This window comes from Mesoplodon mirus, assembly GCF_964341445.2.
Source record: "Mesoplodon mirus genome assembly, contig: HAP1_SCAFFOLD_352, whole genome shotgun sequence".
Lineage (NCBI taxonomy): Eukaryota > Metazoa > Chordata > Mammalia > Artiodactyla > Ziphiidae > Mesoplodon > Mesoplodon mirus.
The window spans coordinates 296755-310438 of NW_028295594.1; the positions used below are offsets into that span (position 1 = coordinate 296755).

Below are 13684 nucleotides of genomic sequence, written 5' to 3' on the forward strand. Positions count from 1 at the left end.
TTGCATGTTCCAACTGCCTAGCAAGGCTCAGGGTACATCTCTACTTTATTTCGGGCTGGACCTAAAGTCTACTTTCTGCCTCACTTAGAGAGACGTCGAGCACGAGTCCCCAAAGTGGATTGGAGCCCCGGTGATTTCTTCCAGGGCAGCATAGGTGTCCTCAACGTGGCAGACCCGCATGGAAAGAAAGCCTGCCCAAGAAGCGTACTCCTGGGGCTGTTTCAAAGCTGTGGAACGCTAGCCATAGAGAACAGATTAGTTGCCGGCCCTTTCACCTGCATAGTGAGGGATGGTCCCAGAGCCGTGTATCCCTTGATTGTGCTCAGAAGGCTTCTGGTACACGGTGCACTTCCTTGGAAAGAAGTGCCCCCGTGAGAGGCTTGAGCGCTGGGAGGCCTACTAAAGCTACAGCCGTCCATGGACTGAGACTCCCTGGAAACTGGTGCACCCCTGCCTCTGGGAATGGGAAAACGTGCACCTTACCTCGAGACTAGAGGTCACATTTAGTTGGCACTTTAGTTACAGTATGCTCTGGGCTGAGCTCCCCGGAAGGAAGCGCAAGCACCCGGTTTCTTTGGCAAAAGCTCACTGCTCCTCAGAGGCATCTGTGGAGCGAACAGTGTCCTGGTGGTGTGGTGTTCAGGCAGCTTGGAAGCTGCCCCGAAGCTGCTTTCCAAAGGGGGAGAGTCGGGCTTCTCCCACATGCTCCCGTTTCCAACTTGACCCCACAGCGCAGTTACCGGCACTCTCTGACTGGCGACTGGAGACTTTCGGCCACACGGGGCCTTTCTAGGATCACACTTCGTTGCAGCCGGGGTCTTTTGCATGCCGTGCATAGCACTACCCGCTTCATGACTTAGTCAGGCCTAGGTGACTTGGATCGTCCAAATGTCTCACTCGTTGAGCGGTTTTTCTGTTCTTTCTGTCAGGCTGGACCTACAGTGTACCTTGCGTCACAATAGAGAGATGACAGGTAAGAGTTGCCAGGGGGCTCTGTAGGCTCAGGGATTCTTTCAGTGCAGTTCAGAGGGCCTCCACAGAGGGAGAGCCACGCTGAAGGTAATACTGGCAAAATCGTTGTCCTGGGGCTGCTTTACAGCGGTAGAAATCAAGCTAGGCAAGCGAGGATCAGTTCATTGCCCTTCCCTCTGCATAGACAGGGTTGACCCCAACAGCCTGTTCTGCGCTGTGTGGCTCGGAAAACACAAAGGGGACTCACGGCACCCACGCTCTCCCTCAGAAGGGAATTCATACGCGACTCTCTGAGGCCTCCGGAGAGCCGGAGAGCAGTGAAAGCACTCTATCGAGTCGGGGTTCCTGGAGATGGCTGCACAGCAGACTTTGCTGATAGGAAACGCTCGTGCTTCCCTTGAGGCCTGGGGTCACGTTTACTTTGCAGTTTAGCTTGGGCAAGCCGTGGGACGAGCTCCTAGCAAGGCACTGGCGACCACCTGGATTCGTAGGAGAAAACTCACTTGCTTCCCTGAGGCATTCCTAGCAGTGACTAGAAGACGGGTAACGGCACTGTCTTTCAGTCAGCCTTGAGGCCGCCACTATCTACCTTTCAAATGGGGGAACATACTGCCTTTTTCCAGGCTTCTCAATTCCACACCGGATCACCCAGCACATATCCCTCTCTTCTCTGACAAGCCAAAGGAGGCCCTTGGAACACAATTCGGCCTTCTGCGATGAAACTTTGGGATGCAGTCTGTTTGTTCTGCATGTGCTGAATGGCATAACCCTCTAAATGCCCTCAGGCGGCCTAGGTGACTTTGCATGTTCCAACTGCCTAGCAAGGCTCAGGGTACATCTCTACTTTATTTCGGGCTGGACCTAAAGTCTACTTTCTGCCTCACTTAGAGAGACGTCGAGCACGAGTCCCCAAAGTGGATTGGAGCCCCGGTGATTTCTTCCAGGGCAGCATAGGTGTCCTCAACGTGGCAGACCCGCATGGAAAGAAAGCCTGCCCAAGAAGCGTGCTCCTGGGGCTGTTTCAAAGCTGTGGAACGCTAGCCATAGAGAACAGATTAGTTGCCGGCCCTTTCACCTGCCTAGTGAGGGATGGTCCCAGAGCCGTGTATCCCTTGATTGTGCTCAGAAGGCTTCTGGTACACGGTGCACTTCCTTGGAAAGAAGTGCCCCCGTGAGAGGCTTGAGCGCTGGGAGGCCTACTAAAGCTACAGCCGTCCATGGACTGAGACTCCCTGGAAACTGGTGCACCCCTGCCTCTGGGAATGGGAAAACGTGCACCTTACCTCGAGACTAGAGGTCACATTTAGTTGGCACTTTAGCTACAGTATGCTCTGGGCTGAGCTCCCCGGAAGGAAGCGCAAGCACCCGGTTTCTTTGGCCAAAGCTCACTGCTCCTCAGAGGCATCTGTGGAGCGAACAGTGTCCTGGTGGTGTGGTGTTCAGGCAGCTTGGAAGCTGCCCCGAAGCTGCTTTCCAAAGGGGGAGAGTCGGGCTTCTCCCAAATGCTCCCGTTTCCAACTTGACCCCACAGCGCAGTTACCGGCACTCTCTGACTGGCGACTGGAGACTTTCGGCCACACGGGGCCTTTCTAGGATCACACTTCGTTGCAGCCGGGGTCTCTTGCATGCCGTGCATAGCACTACCCGCTTCATGACTTAGTCAGGCCTAGGTGACTTGGATCATCCAAATGTCTCACTCGTTGAGCGGTTTTTCTGTTCTTTCTGTCAGGCTGGGCCTACAGTGTACCTTGCGTCACAATAGAGAGATGACAGGTAAGAGTTGCCAGGGGGCTCTGTACCTCAGGGATTCTTTCAGTGCAGTTCAGAGGTCCTCCACAGAGGGACAGCCACGTTGAAAGTAATACTGGCAAGAACGTTGTCTTTGGGCTGCTTTAAGGCGGTAGAAATCAAGCTAGGCAAGCGAGGATCAGTTCATTGCCCTTCCCTCTGCATAGACAGGGTTGACCCCAACAGCCTGTTCTGCGCTGTGTGGCTCGGAAAACACAAAGGGGACTCACGGCACCCACGCTCTCCCTCAGAAGGGAATTCATACGCGACTCTCTGAGGCCTCCGGAGAGCCGGAGAGCAGTGAAAGCACTCTATCGAGTCGGGGTTCCTGGAGATGGCTGCACAGCAAACTTTGCTGATAGGAAACGCTCGTGCTTCCCTTGAGGCCTGGGGTCACGTTTACTTTGCACTTTAGCTTGGGCAAGCCGTGGGACGAACTCCTAGCAAGGCACTGGCGACCACCTGGATTCGTAGGAGAAAACTCACTTGCTTTCCTGAGGCATTCCTAGCAGTGACTAGAAGACGGGTAACGGCACTGTCTTTCAGTCAGCCTTGAGGCCGCCACTATCTACCTTTCAAATGGGGGAACATACTGCCTTTTTCCAGGCTTCTCAATTCCACACCGGATCACCCAGCACATATCCCTCTCTTCTCTGACAAGCCAAAGGAGGCCCTTGGAACACAATTCGGCCTTCTGCGATGAAACTTTGGGATGCAGTCTGTTTGTTCTGCATGTGCTGAATGGCATAACCCTCTAAATGCCCTCAGGCGGCCTAGGTGACTTTGCATGTTCCAACTGCCTAGCAAGGCTCAGGGTACATCTCTACTTTATTTCGGGCTGGACCTAAAGTCTACTTTCTGCCTCACTTAGAGAGACGTCGAGCACGAGTCCCCAAAGTGGATTGGAGCCCCGGTGATTTCTTCCAGGGCAGCATAGGTGTCCTCAACGTGGCAGACCCGCATGGAAAGAAAGCCTGCCCAAGAAGCGTGCTCCTGGGGCTGTTTCAAAGCTGTGGAACGCTAGCCATAGAGAACAGATTAGTTGCCGGCCCTTTCACCTGCCTAGTGAGGGATGGTCCCAGAGCCGTGTATCCCTTGATTGTGCTCAGAAGGCTTCTGGTACACGGTGCACTTCCTTGGAAAGAAGTGCCCCCGTGAGAGGCTTGAGCGCTGGGAGGCCTACTAAAGCTACAGCCGTCCATGGACTGAGACTCCCTGGAAACTGGTGCACCCCTGCCTCTGGGAATGGGAAAACGTGCACCTTACCTCGAGACTAGAGGTCACATTTAGTTGGCACTTTAGCTACAGTATGCTCTGGGCTGAGCTCCCCGGAAGGAAGCGCAAGCACCCGGTTTCTTTGGCCAAAGCTCACTGCTCCTCAGAGGCATCTGTGGAGCGAACAGTGTCCTGGTGGTGTGGTGTTCAGGCAGCTTGGAAGCTGCCCCGAAGCTGCTTTCCAAAGGGGGAGAGTCGGGCTTCTCCCAAATGCTCCCGTTTCCAACTTGACCCCACAGCGCAGTTACCGGCACTCTCTGACTGGCGACTGGAGACTTTCGGCCACACGGGGCCTTTCTAGGATCACACTTCGTTGCAGCCGGGGTCTCTTGCATGCCGTGCATAGCACTACCCGCTTCATGACTTAGTCAGGCCTAGGTGACTTGGATCATCCAAATGTCTCACTCGTTGAGCGGTTTTTCTGTTCTTTCTGTCAGGCTGGGCCTACAGTGTACCTTGCGTCACAATAGAGAGATGACAGGTAAGAGTTGCCAGGGGGCTCTGTACCTCAGGGATTCTTTCAGTGCAGTTCAGGGGGCCTCCACAGAGGGAGAGCCACGTTGAAGGTAATACTGGCAAAAACGTTGTCCTGGGGCTGCTTTACAGCGGTCGAAATCAAGCTAGGCAAGCGAGGATCAGTTCATTGCCCTTCCCTCTGCATAGACAGGGTTGACCCCAACAGCCTGTTCTGCGCTGTGTGGCTCGGAAAACACAAAGGGGACTCACGGCACCCACGCTCTCCCTCAGAAGGGAATTCATACGCGACTCTCTGAGGCCTCTGGAGAGCCGGAGAGCAGTGAAAGCACTCTATCGAGTCGGGGTTCCTGGAGATGGCTGCACAGCAAACTTTGCTGATAGGAAACGCTCGTGCTTCCCTTGAGGCCTGGGGTCACGTTTACTTTGCACTTTAGCTTGGGCAAGCCGTGGGACGAGCTCCTAGCAAGGCACTGGCGACCACCTGGATTCGTAGGAGAAAACTCACTTGCTTCCCTGAGGCATTCCTAGCAGTGACTAGAAGACGGGTAACGGCACTGTCTTTCAGTCAGCCTTGAGGCCGCCACTATCTACCTTTCAAATGGGGGAACATACTGCCTTTTTCCAGGCTTCTCAATTCCACACCGGATCACCCAGCACATATCCCTCTCTTCTCTGACAAGCCAAAGGAGGCCCTTGGAACACAATTCGGCCTTCTGCGATGAAACTTTGGGATGCAGTCTGTTTGTTCTGCATGTGCTGAATGGCATAACCCTCTAAATGCCCTCAGGCGGCCTAGGTGACTTTGCATGTTCCAACTGCCTAGCAAGGCTCAGGGTACATCTCTACTTTATTTCGGGCTGGACCTAAAGTCTACTTTCTGCCTCACTTAGAGAGACGTCGAGCACGAGTCCCCAAAGTGGATTGGAGCCCCGGTGATTTCTTCCAGGGCAGCATAGGTGTCCTCAACGTGGCAGACCCGCATGGAAAGAAAGCCTGCCCAAGAAGCGTGCTCCTGGGGCTGTTTCAAAGCTGTGGAACGCTAGCCATAGAGAACAGATTAGTTGCCGGCCCTTTCACCTGCCTAGTGAGGGATGGTCCCAGAGCCGTGTATCCCTTGATTGTGCTCAGAAGGCTTCTGGTACACGGTGCACTTCCTTGGAAAGAAGTGCCCCCGTGAGAGGCTTGAGCGCTGGGAGGCCTACTAAAGCTACAGCCGTCCATGGACTGAGACTCCCTGGAAACTGGTGCACCCCTGCCTCTGGGAATGGGAAAACGTGCACCTTACCTCGAGACTAGAGGTCACATTTAGTTGGCACTTTAGCTACAGTATGCTCTGGGCTGAGCTCCCCGGAAGGAAGCGCAAGCACCCGGTTTCTTTGACAAAAGCTCACTGCTCCTCAGAGGCATCTGTGGAGCGAACAGTGTCCTGGTGGTGTGGTGTTCAGGCAGCTTGGAAGCTGCCCCGAAGCTGCTTTCCAAAGGGGGAGAGTCGGGCTTCTTCCAAATGCTCCCGTTTCCAACTTGACCCCACAGCGCAGTTACCGGCACTCTCTGACTGGCGACTGGAGACTTTCGGCCACACGGGGCCTTTCTAGGATCACACTTCGTTGCAGCCGGGGTCTTTTGCATGCCGTGCATAGCACTACCCGCTTCATGACTTAGTCAGGCCTAGGTGACTTGGATCATCCAAATGTCTCACTCGTTGAGCGGTTTTTCTGTTCTTTCTGTCAGGCTGGGCCTACAGTGTACCTTGCGTCACAATAGAGAGATGACAGGTAAGAGTTGCCAGGGGGCTCTGTACCTCAGGGATTCTTTCAGTGCAGTTCAGAGGTCCTCCACAGAGGGACAGCCACGTTGAAGGTAATACTGGCAAAAACGTTGTCTTTGGGCTGCTTTAAGGCGGTAGAAATCAAGCTAGGCAAGCGAGGATCAGTTCATTGCCCTTCCCTCTGCATAGACAGGGTTGACCCCAACAGCCTGTTCTGCGCTGTGTGGCTCGGAAAACACAAAGGGGACTCACGGCACCCACGCTCTCCCTCAGAAGGGAATTCATACGCGACTCTCTGAGGCCTCCGGAGAGCCGGAGAGCAGTGAAAGCACTCTATCGAGTCGGGGTTCCTGGAGATGGCTGCACAGCAAACTTTGCTGATAGGAAACGCTCGTGCTTCCCTTGAGGCCTGGGGTCACGTTTACTTTGCACTTTAGCTTGGGCAAGCCGTGGGACGAACTCCTAGCAAGGCACTGGCGACCACCTGGATTCGTAGGAGAAAACTCACTTGCTTTCCTGAGGCATTCCTAGCAGTGACTAGAAGACGGGTAACGGCACTGTCTTTCAGTCAGCCTTGAGGCCGCCACTATCTACCTTTCAAATGGGGGAACATACTGCCTTTTTCCAGGCTTCTCAATTCCACACCGGATCACCCAGCACATATCCCTCTCTTCTCTGACAAGCCAAAGGAGGCCCTTGGAACACAATTCGGCCTTCTGCGATGAAACTTTGGGATGCAGTCTGTTTGTTCTGCATGTGCTGAATGGCATAACCCTCTAAATGCCCTCAGGCGGCCTAGGTGACTTTGCATGTTCCAACTGCCTAGCAAGGCTCAGGGTACATCTCTACTTTATTTCGGGCTGGACCTAAAGTCTACTTTCTGCCTCACTTAGAGAGACGTCGAGCACGAGTCCCCAAAGTGGATTGGAGCCCCGGTGATTTCTTCCAGGGCAGCATAGGTGTCCTCAACGTGGCAGACCCGCATGGAAAGAAAGCCTGCCCAAGAAGCGTGCTCCTGGGGCTGTTTCAAAGCTGTGGAACGCTAGCCATAGAGAACAGATTAGTTGCCGGCCCTTTCACCTGCATAGTGAGGGATGGTCCCAGAGCCGTGTATCCCTTGATTGTGCTCAGAAGGCTTCTGGTACACGGTGCACTTCCTTGGAAAGAAGTGCCCCCGTGAGAGGCTTGAGCGCTGGGAGGCCTACTAAAGCTACAGCCGTCCATGGACTGAGACTCCCTGGAAACTGGTGCACCCCTGCCTCTGGGAATGGGAAAACGTGCACCTTACCTCGAGACTAGAGGTCACATTTAGTTGGCACTTTAGCTACAGTATGCTCTGGGCTGAGCTCCCAGGAAGGAAGCGCAAGCACCCGGTTTCTTTGGCAAAAGCTCACTGCTCCTCAGAGGCATCTGTGGAGCGAACAGTGTCCTGGTGGTGTGGTGTTCAGGCAGCTTGGAAGCTGCCCCGAAGCTGCTTTCCAAAGGGGGAGAGTCGGGCTTCTCCCACATGCTCCCGTTTCCAACTTGACCCCACAGCGCAGTTACCGGCACTCTCTGACTGGCGACTGGAGACTTTCGGCCACACGGGGCCTTTCTAGGATCACACTTCGTTGCAGCCGGGGTCTTTTGCATGCCGTGCATAGCACTACCCGCTTCATGACTTAGTCAGGCCTAGGTGACTTGGATCGTCCAAATGTCTCACTCGTTGAGCGGTTTTTCTGTTCTTTCTGTCAGGCTGGGCCTACAGTGTACCTTGCGTCACAATAGAGAGATGACAGGTAAGAGTTGCCAGGGGGCTCTGTAGGCTCAGGGATTCTTTCAGTGCAGTTCAGAGGTCCTCCACAGAGGGACAGCCACGTTGAAGGTAATACTGGCAAAAACTTTGTCTTTGGGCTGCTTTAAGGCGGTAGAAATCAAGCTAGGCAAGCGAGGATCAGTTCATTGCCCTTCCCTCTGCATAGACAGGGTTGACCCCAACAGCCTGTTCTGCGCTGTGTGGCTCGGAAAACACAAAGGGGACTCACGGCACCCACGCTCTCCCTCAGAAGGGAATTCATACGCGACTCTCTGAGGCCTCCGGAGAGCCGGAGAGCAGTGAAAGCACTCTATCGAGTCGGGGTTCCTGGAGATGGCTGCACAGCAAACTTTGCTGATAGGAAACGCTCGTGCTTCCCTTGAGGCCTGGGGTCACGTTTACTTTGCACTTTAGCTTGGGCAAGCCGTGGGACGAACTCCTAGCAAGGCACTGGCGACCACCTGGATTCGTAGGAGAAAACTCACTTGCTTTCCTGAGGCATTCCTAGCAGTGACTAGAAGACGGGTAACGGCACTGTCTTTCAGTCAGCCTTGAGGCCGCCACTATCTACCTTTCAAATGGGGGAACATACTGCCTTTTTCCAGGCTTCTCAATTCCACACCGGATCACCCAGCACATATCCCTCTCTTCTCTGACAAGCCAAAGGAGGCCCTTGGAACACAATTCGGCCTTCTGCGATGAAACTTTGGGATGCAGTCTGTTTGTTCTGCATGTGCTGAATGGCATAACCCTCTAAATGCCCTCAGGCGGCCTAGGTGACTTTGCATGTTCCAACTGCCTAGCAAGGCTCAGGGTACATCTCTACTTTATTTCGGGCTGGACCTAAAGTCTACTTTCTGCCTCACTTAGAGAGACGTCGAGCACGAGTCCCCAAAGTGGATTGGAGCCCCGGTGATTTCTTCCAGGGCAGCATAGGTGTCCTCAACGTGGCAGACCCGCATGGAAAGAAAGCCTGCCCAAGAAGCGTGCTCCTGGGGCTGTTTCAAAGCTGTGGAACGCTAGCCATAGAGAACAGATTAGTTGCCGGCCCTTTCACCTGCCTAGTGAGGGATGGTCCCAGAGCCGTGTATCCCTTGATTGTGCTCAGAAGGCTTCTGGTACACGGTGCACTTCCTTGGAAAGAAGTGCCCCCGTGAGAGGCTTGAGCGCTGGGAGGCCTACTAAAGCTACAGCCGTCCATGGACTGAGACTCCCTGGAAACTGGTGCACCCCTGCCTCTGGGAATGGGAAAACGTGCACCTTACCTCGAGACTAGAGGTCACATTTAGTTGGCACTTTAGCTACAGTATGCTCTGGGCTGAGCTCCCCGGAAGGAAGCGCAAGCACCCGGTTTCTTTGGCCAAAGCTCACTGCTCCTCAGAGGCATCTGTGGAGCGAACAGTGTCCTGGTGGTGTGGTGTTCAGGCAGCTTGGAAGCTGCCCCGAAGCTGCTTTCCAAAGGGGGAGAGTCGGGCTTCTCCCACATGCTCCCGTTTCCAACTTGACCCCACAGCGCAGTTACCGGCACTCTCTGACTGGCGACTGGAGACTTTCGGCCACACGGGGCCTTTCTAGGATCACACTTCGTTGCAGCCGGGGTCTTTTGCATGCCGTGCATAGCACTACCCGCTTCATGACTTAGTCAGGCCTAGGTGACTTGGATCGTCCAAATGTCTCACTCGTTGAGCGGTTTTTCTGTTCTTTCTGTCAGGCTGGACCTACAGTGTACCTTGCGTCACAATAGAGAGATGACAGGTAAGAGTTGCCAGGGGGCTCTGTAGGCTCAGGGATTCTTTCAGTGCAGTTCAGAGGGCCTCCACAGAGGGAGAGCCACGCTGAAGGTAATACTGGCAAAATCGTTGTCCTGGGGCTGCTTTACAGCGGTAGAAATCAAGCTAGGCAAGCGAGGATCAGTTCATTGCCCTTCCCTCTGCATAGACAGGGTTGACCCCAACAGCCTGTTCTGCGCTGTGTGGCTCGGAAAACACAAAGGGGACTCACGGCACCCACGCTCTCCCTCAGAAGGGAATTCATACGCGACTCTCTGAGGCCTCCGGAGAGCCGGAGAGCAGTGAAAGCACTCTATCGAGTCGGGGTTCCTGGAGATGGCTGCACAGCAGACTTTGCTGATAGGAAACGCTCGTGCTTCCCTTGAGGCCTGGGGTCACGTTTACTTTGCACTTTAGCTTGGGCAAGCCGTGGGACGAGCTCCTAGCAAGGCACTGGCGACCACCTGGATTCGTAGGAGAAAACTCACTTGCTTCCCTGAGGCATTCCTAGCAGTGACTAGAAGACGGGTAACGGCACTGTCTTTCAGTCAGCCTTGAGGCCGCCACTATCTACCTTTCAAATGGGGGAAAATACTGCCTTTCTCCAGGCTTCTCAATTCCACACCGGATCACCCAGCACATATCCCTCTCTTCTCTGACAAGCCAAAGGAGGCCCTTGGAACACAATTCGGCCTTCTGCGATGAAACTTTGGGATGCAGTCTGTTTGTTCTGCATGTGCTGAATGGCATAACCCTCTAAATGCCCTCAGGCGGCCTAGGTGACTTTGCATGTTCCAACTGCCTAGCAAGGCTCAGGGTACATCTCTACTTTATTTCGGGCTGGACCTAAAGTCTACTTTCTGCCTCACTTAGAGAGACGTCGAGCACGAGTCCCCAAAGTGGATTGGAGCCCCGGTGATTTCTTCCAGGGCAGCATAGGTGTCCTCAACGTGGCAGACCCGCATGGAAAGAAAGCCTGCCCAAGAAGCGTGCTCCTGGGGCTGTTTCAAAGCTGTGGAACGCTAGCCATAGAGAACAGATTAGTTGCCGGCCCTTTCACCTGCATAGTGAGGGATGGTCCCAGAGCCGTGTATCCCTTGATTGTGCTCAGAAGGCTTCTGGTACACGGTGCACTTCCTTGGAAAGAAGTGCCCCCGTGAGAGGCTTGAGCGCTGGGAGGCCTACTAAAGCTACAGCCGTCCATGGACTGAGACTCCCTGGAAACTGGTGCACCCCTGCCTCTGGGAATGGGAAAACGTGCACCTTACCTCGAGACTAGAGGTCACATTTAGTTGGCACTTTAGCTACAGTATGCTCTGGGCTGAGCTCCCCGGAAGGAAGCGCAAGCACCCGGTTTCTTTGGCAAAAGCTCACTGCTCCTCAGAGGCATCTGTGGAGCGAACAGTGTCCTGGTGGTGTGGTGTTCAGGCAGCTTGGAAGCTGCCCCGAAGCTGCTTTCCAAAGGGGGAGAGTCGGGCTTCTCCCACATGCTCCCGTTTCCAACTTGACCCCACAGCGCAGTTACCGGCACTCTCTGACTGGCGACTGGAGACTTTCGGCCACACGGGGCCTTTCTAGGATCACACTTCGTTGCAGCCGGGGTCTTTTGCATGCCGTGCATAGCACTACCCGCTTCATGACTTAGTCAGGCCTAGGTGACTTGGATCGTCCAAATGTCTCACTCGTTGAGCGGTTTTTCTGTTCTTTCTGTCAGGCTGGGCCTACAGTGTACCTTGCGTCACAATAGAGAGATGACAGGTAAGAGTTGCCAGGGGGCTCTGTAGGCTCAGGGATTCTTTCAGTGCAGTTCAGAGGGCCTCCACAGAGGGAGAGCCACGCTGAAGGTAATCCTGGCAAAATCGTTTTCCTGGGGCTGCTTTACAGCGGTAGAAATCAAGCTAGGCAAGCGAGGATCAGTTCATTGCCCTTCCCTCTGCATAGACAGGGTTGACCCCAACAGCCTGTTCTGCGCTGTGTGGCTCGGAAAACACAAAGGGGACTCACGGCACCCACGCTCTCCCTCAGAAGGGAATTCATACGCGACTCTCTGAGGCCTCCGGAGAGCCGGAGAGCAGTGAAAGCACTCTATCGAGTCGGGGTTCCTGGAGATGGCTGCACAGCAAACTTTGCTGATAGGAAACGCTCGTGCTTCCCTTGAGGCCTGGGGTCACGTTTACTTTGCACTTTAGCTTGGGCAAGCCGTGGGACGAACTCCTAGCAAGGCACTGGCGACCACCTGGATTCGTAGGAGAAAACTCACTTGCTTTCCTGAGGCATTCCTAGCAGTGACTAGAAGACGGGTAACGGCGCTGTCTTTCAGTCAGCCTTGAGGCCGCCACTATCTACCTTTCAAATGGGGGAACATACTGCCTTTTTCCAGGCTTCTCATTTCCACACCGGATCACCCAGCACATATCCCTCTCTTCTCTGACAAGCCAAAGGAGGCCCTTGGAACACAATTCGGCCTTCTGCGATGAAACTTTGGGATGCAGTCTGTTTGTTCTGCATGTGCTGAATGGCATAACCCTCTAAATGCCCTCAGGCGGCCTAGGTGACTTTGCATGTTCCAACTGCCTAGCAAGGCTCAGGGTACATCTCTACTTTATTTCGGGCTGGACCTAAAGTCTACTTTCTGCCTCACTTAGAGAGACGTCGAGCACGAGTCCCCAAAGTGGATTGGAGCCCCGGTGATTTCTTCCAGGGCAGCATAGGTGTCCTCAACGTGGCAGACCCGCATGGAAAGAAAGCCTGCCCAAGAAGCGTGCTCCTGGGGCTGTTTCAAAGCTGTGGAACGCTAGCCATAGAGAACAGATTAGTTGCCGGCCCTTTCACCTGCATAGTGAGGGATGGTCCCAGAGCCGTGTATCCCTTGATTGTGCTCAGAAGGCTTCTGGTACACGGTGCACTTCCTTGGAAAGAAGTGCCCCCGTGAGAGGCTTGAGCGCTGGGAGGCCTACTAAAGCTACAGCCGTCCATGGACTGAGACTCCCTGGAAACTGGTGCACCCCTGCCTCTGGGAATGGGAAAACGTGCACCTTACCTCGAGACTAGAGGTCACATTTAGTTGGCACTTTAGCTACAGTATGCTCTGGGCTGAGCTCCCAGGAAGGAAGCGCAAGCACCCGGTTTCTTTGGCAAAAGCTCACTGCTCCTCAGAGGCATCTGTGGAGCGAACAGTGTCCTGGTGGTGTGGTGTTCAGGCAGCTTGGAAGCTGCCCCGAAGCTGCTTTCCAAAGGGGGAGAGTCGGGCTTCTCCCACATGCTCCCGTTTCCAACTTGACCCCACAGCGCAGTTACCGGCACTCTCTGACTGGCGACTGGAGACTTTCGGCCACACGGGGCCTTTCTAGGATCACACTTCGTTGCAGCCGGGGTCTTTTGCATGCCGTGCATAGCACTACCCGCTTCATGACTTAGTCAGGCCTAGGTGACTTGGATCGTCCAAATGTCTCACTCGTTGAGCGGTTTTTCTGTTCTTTCTGTCAGGCTGGGCCTACAGTGTACCTTGCGTCACAATAGAGAGATGACAGGTAAGAGTTGCCAGGGGGCTCTGTAGGCTCAGGGATTCTTTCAGTGCAGTTCAGAGGGCCTCCACAGAGGGAGAGCCACGCTGAAGGTAATACTGGCAAAAACGTTGTCCTGGGGCTGCTTTACAGCGGTAGAAATCAAGCTAGGCAAGCGAGGATCAGTTCATTGCCCTTCCCTCTGCATAGACAGGGTTGACCCCAACAGCCTGTTCTGCGCTGTGTGGCTCGGAAAACACAAAGGGGACTCACGGCACCCACGCTCTCCCTCAGAAGGGAATTCATACGTGACTCTCTGAGGCCTCCGGAGAGCCGG

At 54.4% G+C, this 13684-nt stretch overlaps 1 long non-coding RNA gene across 1 annotated transcript in view; it reads left to right on the plus strand.

The window, feature by feature from the left end:
* Positions 1–923: 923 nt before the first annotated feature.
* LOC309797315 overlaps positions 924–13684 on the plus strand; it is a 42571-nt gene continuing 29810 nt past the window's right edge. Inside the window, exons 1-2 of the long non-coding RNA XR_014292582.1 lie at positions 924–973; positions 9787–9830. This is a non-coding gene — a long non-coding RNA (uncharacterized lncRNA). The remainder of the gene's footprint in view (positions 974–9786; positions 9831–13684) is intronic.